Below are 7,200 nucleotides of genomic sequence, written 5' to 3' on the forward strand. Positions count from 1 at the left end.
GAGAGGGGGCTTAGATACCATGGGGCTGATAGATGGGACTATTTTCCCTGAAGTTGCAGACTCTCTCTGTTCCTTGGGGTGGGCTATATCCATCATCATCTCCTTGGTGGTTGCTCTGGGTGAGTCTAATGAACTGGAGAGTAGGCGCACTCTTGAGATTCAGGGCCAAACTGGCACATGGACAGATCAAAGATTTAAGTTTCTTTGACATACACCTATCAAGTCTAGTACTAACTGTAGGTTCAAATAGAAGGGGCAGAAGAGTCATGTCCCATGCTGGAGGTAGGTAATGCATTTGTATGCTGAATTTGGCTGCATTTGAGCAACAAGGAGGCTTTCAGGAGGTTACTTTTACGCAACATGTAATACTAGACACAGTTTCAATTTCAAAAGAAAAGGTTCATTAAGTAAGTCATCAATATCAAGGGTCCATCAAAATGGTCCATCTTCCTTTACTAGTCACTACCCCTGTACTTGGGGGATTCTTCCTGTCCAATTAGAGAATGTGGCAGAACCCCCCAAGATGGGAATTTAATATTCTTTTGGTTATTGTGTCAATCTCCACTCACTGTGACAGTGTCCCATGAACACATGAATACATTCATATGCCTTAGAGGTATGCCCCAGGTGTGCCTCCTCCTGCATCTTCCATCACTGACACCCCACACAAATGATCTTGCCCTGCTGCAGTTGTGACCCTTCTGTGATCCAAAACTTCTTAAAAAATGAAACCAACAAAATACCCAAATAAAGTTAATAAGAAGATGAAATAATGATGATAGTTTTAAAAATAATGAATAAAATTTAAAAAAATTGAAAAATTTTGAAAAAATAAAAAGTGTTTTTTGACATCTTGTCTTTCATCACTGTAAAATCTGTTATCTTATATGTACAGTGACATTTTCTTCCATATATTTCCCAGTGTCTAATTTTTTTCATTTTATCTTCAAATAAGCTTTAGGTTATAGGAAGTCAAGTATAGAATATAGGGGATTTCCATATATCCCACCCTCCACTCCCCCACTCCTCCCATATTAACAAACTCTTTCATCATTGTGGTGCATTGGATTCCTTTTATATCTCTTTCTTGCCTAAGTGCTCAAGCAAGTACTTCTAATACAATGCTAAATAAGAGTGATGACAGTGGGTATCCTTGTCTTGTTCCAAATCTTAGAGGGTAATCTTTTAGCAATTCACTATTGAATATGATGTTAGCTGTGGGTTTTTAAAAAATTACTCTTCATGTGGGGAAAGTTTCCTTCTATTCCTATCTTTTGAAGTGTTTTATTTATTTATTTATCAGGAAAGGGTGTTGTATTTTGTCAAATGCTTTTTCTGCATGTAGAGAGAGGATCATGTGATTTTATTCTTTTGATTTGTTAATGTGGTTTATTATGTTGTTTGATTTTCTTATGTTGAACCATGCTTGCCTACTATGGATGAAACCCACTTGGTCATTGTGTGTAATTCATTTGATGTGCTGTTGAATACAATTAGCAAGTGCTTTTTTGAGGTTTAATATCTAGGTTCATTAGAGAAATTGATCTTTAGTTTTTCTTTGTTGTGGCATCTTTGTCTAGCTTTAATATTAGTGTGATGTTGGCATCATAGAATGAGTTAGGCAATGTTCCCTTCACGTCATTTTTTGGGAAGAGTTTAAGCAGGCTTGGTGTTAGTTCTTTCCAGACTGTTTGGTAGAATTCACCTATGAAGTCATCTGGTCCTGGGCTCTTCTTAGTTGGGAGGTTTTTGATGACAAATTCAATATTGTTACTTGTGATTGATCTGTTGAGTTCATCAATTTCTTCTTTCATTAATGTAGGCAGCTTGTGTGTTTCTGGGAATTTGTCCATTTCCTTCAAGTTATCCATCTTGTTGGCATACAATTTTTCAAAGTATCCTCTTCTGATACTCTTTATTTTTGTGGGGTCAGTCATGATATCTCTTTCCTCATTTTTTATTTTATATATTTGCATCTTCTCTCTTTTTTTCTTGGTTAGTCTAGCTAAGGGTTTCCCAATTTTATTAACCTTCTCCAAGAACCAGCTTTTGGTTTTGTTTATTTTTTCCATTGCTTTCTTATTTTCAGTTTCATTTAGCTCTGCTCTAATCTTTGTTATTTCCTTCTTTCTACTTGCTTTGAAATTAGTTTGTTGTTCTTTTTCTAATTTCTCCAAGTGTGCAGTTAGGTCTTAGTTTTTAGCACTTTCTTCTTCTTTTTTTTTTTTTTTTTTGATAGGTGAATTTTTTAAAAAATTTATTTATTTTTTTTATTGACTTTGTAATAATATTACATTAAAAATATATATGTGAGGTCCCATTCAACCCCACCCCCCCACCCCACCTCTCCCCCCCCCCAGCAACACTCATTCCCATCATCATGACACATCCATTGGATTTGGTAAGTACATCTTTGTCTTCTTTTTTAATGTAGGTATTTATGGTTATGAATTTCCTTTTCAGCACTGCTTTTGCTGCATCCCATAGGTTTCGATACTTTGTGTTGGCATTTTCATTCATTTCAAGGTTGTCACTCATTTCTTTCGCAATTTCCTTCTTGACCCACTACTGATCTAAGAGTGTATTCTTTAATTTCCATATCTTTGTGCTTAATCTGTTTCTTTGTCTCTTGCTGATTTCCAGCTTCATTCCATTGTTTTCAGAGAAATTACTTTGTATTATTTCAAACTTTCCGAATTTATTGAGTGTTGTTTTGTGGCCTGAATGTGGTCTATCCTGGAAAATGATCCATGTGCACTATAGAAGAATACTATATTTGGGTGTAATGTTCTGTATATGTCTACTAGGTCCAGATTCTTTAATGTATTATTCAAGGTGTCTGTTTCTTTATTGATACTCACTCGAGATGTTCTCTCTAATGGTGGTAATGGTGTATTAAAGTCCTCCACTATAATTGTAGAGGCATCTGTTTTTCCATTTAGTTTTTCTAGTGTTTGTCTCATGTATTTTGAGGTGCCCTGATTAGGGTCATAAATGTTTATGATTGTTTTTCCTCTTGATGGATTACCCTTCTTATTAATATATAGTGTCTTAGAATAGTTTTGTCTCTTAGAATAGTTTTGCATTTAAAGTCTATTTTGTCTGATATAGTATAGCTACTCTCAGACCCAGAGCACCTTCCTGTTCTATATATATCCAAAGCTTCTCCTTCAGATAGGTCCTTATCTTTTATCCAGTCCTACCTGTGAGAGAGACACTCTGCTACCTACCTTGACACCATTTTCCCAAAAGTCTTGAGGCCAAGTCTTAATCTGTATTACTGCAGTCCTTTATAAGCAGAAGAAATTCAGACATAGAGAAAGTCACAAGGAGGAGCCAGAAGACAGAAATCAACAGAACCCAGAAAAGGAAGATAGAACACTGCCTTGTGACTGGAGGCAGTGGTTACAAGGCAAGGAACCACAAGGATGGCTGGCAGCCAGCACCAGAATGTTACAGATTTTAGGCAGAAAGCATCACCTTGATGATGTCTCAATTTTGGGCTCTTCTCCTTCCCTCAAAACTATGAGCCAATAAAGTTCTTTTTTTAGGCCAACTCATTCTATGGTATTTGTCATGCAGCTCAGCCAAAACTAAGACAGTTGTATATCTTATATGTTGGATTGCTGCCCCAGGGTGGATTTGCTTCTTTGCATTTTCTTCACTTCATTTCAAAATACATATTTATTTATTTATTTATTTATTTATTTTTTTTAAATTTAATTTTTTTATTTTTTATTGACTTTGTAATAATATTACATTAAAAATATATATGTGAGGTCCCATTCAACCCCACCCCCCCACCCCCCCTCTCCCCCCCCCCCCCCAACAACACTCGTTCCCATCATCATGACACATCCATTGGATTTGGTAAGTACATCTTTGGGCACCTCTGCACCTCATATACATTGGTTCACATCATGGCCCATACTCTCCTCTATTCCATCAAGTGGGCCCTGTGAGGATTTACAATGTCCGGTGATTACCTCTGAAGCACCATCCAGGGCAGCTCCATGTCCCGAAGACGCCTCCACCTCTCATCTCTTCCTGCCTTTCCCCATACCCTTTGTCCATTATGTCCACTTTTCCCAATCCAATGCCACCTCTTCTATGTGGACATTGGATTGGTTGTGTCCATTGCACCTCTATGTCAAGAGGAGGCTCAGATTCCACCTGGATGCTGGATGCAATCCTCCCATTTTCAGTTGTAATCACTCTAGGCTCCATGGTGTGGTGGTTGTCCTTCTTCAACTCCATCTTAGCTGAGTGTGGTAAGTCCAATAAATCAGATTGTAGGTGCTGGAGTCTGTTGAGGCTCAGGATCTGGCTATCACATTGTCAGTCCAGAGATTCAAATCCCCTAAATATATCTTAAACCCCAACATTAACTGCACCTCCAGCACATTAGCATGAAAGTCTTATGAAGGGAGATCCCATCTGAGTCCAGATTCATCACACATAAACACCATTTCCAAAGAGGGGCCATCTGCCCTGGTAGTTAACCCCATCGGCCATGACCATAACTCCCATGGGTCTCTTTAGCCCTCAAAGGAACCAATATCTGGGGGTTGTATCTACTTTATCTGTCTCTCTGACTCTGCTCAGTTGTGCATGAGGGCAAACCTTCTGCCAGCCTCCAGACTCTTTTTTAGAAACTCGTAGCCATATAAACTCATTTCTCCTTTCCATTTCCCCCTTACTTTAGGTCAAACAGCATTTTAAAGTCATGGTATTTTATGTAGACATGGATATTCTGCTGATCCGCATTGAACCTTCCGTATAAGGTCATTTTCCAGTTGCATCATCAGTTGGTAGTTGATAGTGGTCCCTCGTTGCCAGGGAGGCTCATCCCCGGGTGTCATGTCCCGCGCTGGTTGGAAGGCTCAAAATACATATTTAAAACTATGAACAAAGCATTACTTGAAGGCCAGAGGATTTCTAGACCTCTTTCTATTCCTAGGAGGAATGATTACTTCAGCAAGAGACATATAATCTTTGCAGGTTTTTAATATCCAAAGTAGCAAAAAATTATCTTTCTTAAAGCAATCACTCTGGGATCAATTGTGCTGACAAATAATACATTCCCTGGGGATCCTCAATCTGAAGAGACTAATGAAAAGCCTTTGTTGTCATCTTCAGGAACAAAAGTTGAATAATGTTTGAGTGAAGTTATCCCAGAGGGACTTGTGAGGAAGTGGCAATGGGAGCAGTAAACACAGTATCCCCTGCAGGCGAAGGAGAAGAGCAAGAGAGTTCAAACAATGGGTTGGAATGACATCCTTGTAGTGAATGGATGATCAATGTGAAGAGATCTCCAAATATTCTTTCAAATCCATTATTTAAGCAGCCATTGATTTTCCTCAGCAAGGGGATAATGTTTGTCCTTAAACTTGAAGATTATATTTGTTTTTCAGTAGTCTTTATTTTTATATGTTTTAGATTTGCAGAAAAATTGAGACGATTGTAAGCAGAGTTAGTATATGACCCACACCCAAGTTCACTTATTAACATATTACATTAGGATGATGCATATGTCACAATTAATGAACCAATATTGATATATTATTAATGAAGTCCATAGTTTATTCAGATTTCCTTAGTTTTTACCTAATATACTCTTTTGTTCCAGGGTCCCAACTAGAATACCACATTGCATTTATTTATTTATTTTTAAAGAGTTATTTACTTATTTATTTTTTATTCCCCACCCCAGTTGTTTGCTCTCTGTGTCCATTTGCTGTGTGTTCTTCTGTGACAGGTTCTATCCTTATCAGCGGCACTGGGAATCTGTGTTTCTTTTTTTTTGTTGTTGCATCATCTTGTAGTGTCAGGTCTCTGTGTGTGCAATGCCATTCTTGGGCAAGCTGCACTTTTTTTCACGCTGGGCGGCTCTCCTTACAGGGCGCACTTTTTGCGCATGGGGCTCCCCTACATGGGGGACACCCCTGCGTGGGACGGCACTCATTCCGCGCATCAGCACTGCGCATGGGCCAGCTCCACACAGGTCAAGGAGCCCCGGGGTTTGAACCACGGACCTCCCATGTGGTAGGTGGATGCCCTATCCATTGGGCCAAGTCCTCTTCCCCCACACTGCATTTAATTCTCACATTTCCTTAGGTTCATTTGGGTTATGAGAGTTCCTCAGATTTTCCTCATTTTTGATAACTTTGACAGTTTTGAGGAGTACTTTTTTAGGGTGCCTCATTATTGAAATTTGTCTTATGTTTTACTCATGGTAAGATAGAGTATGGGCTATTGAGGGGAAGGACAGTGATGTAAAGTACTATTTTCATCACATTCTTTTCACGAATATATGCTACTAACATGAATTATGACTATTGATGTTGACCTTGGTCACCTGGCTCAGGTAGTTTTTTCAGGCTCTTCACTGTAAAGTTTCCCTAGTCCCCATTTCCATATGTACATTTGGAAGGAAGAAATTTACATTGCTCACCCTACATCTAAGTTATATGTTCTTCCTTTAGGGTGGAATGTGTACATAAATATTTTGGAATTTTTCTGTGCAGGAGAATTAAATTATTTATCAATTTAATCATTCATTTATAAAAAATATGGGCTCATGGGTATTTATTTTATATTTTATGTTATAATCAATACTGCTTTGTTTTTTTGCCAAATTATTACAGCTTTGGCCATTGGGAGATCTTTCAGTTGACTTCTGTGCTTGTTTTGATGTGGGCTATGGGTGGAAGGCTCTTTGTCTCTTCAGAGATAACTAAGTTGTTTGACTTGTGGGTGTGAAACGGTAAGAGGCTGCAGTCCTGCTCTTAGGGACCAGCAGGCTCCAGTCCCAGGAAATGTTTAACAAAGCAAGGGCTATAAACTTTAAGTATTTAGGGGAAATGCAAAAACCAAGGCTTATCTAAAATGTCTGGAGTCCTTGCTAAAAGCTTACCTAAGATGTGAAAGAGATATATGCTAATTGAAGCCTATAGAAAACTGAAACAAAGGGACCATTTGGCCTTTCCTCTCTGTATAAAAGACGTTTAAAAATCTTGTTCGGGGCTCGGGATTCAAACAGAAAGCTCCCGAGTCCGGCCGGCCGTCAATAAACCATTTTTCCTTCTCAAAATCATTCCTGAGTCCTGGCCTCTCTATACTCAAATAATTGAACTTCTCTTAAATTCCACAACATTAATGGCGACCACGAAGGGACAATAAATGAAGGCCAGAGACGGT

This window comes from Dasypus novemcinctus, chromosome 12 (assembly GCF_030445035.2).
Source record: "Dasypus novemcinctus isolate mDasNov1 chromosome 12, mDasNov1.1.hap2, whole genome shotgun sequence".
NCBI classification, from domain to species: Eukaryota; Metazoa; Chordata; class Mammalia; order Cingulata; family Dasypodidae; genus Dasypus; species Dasypus novemcinctus.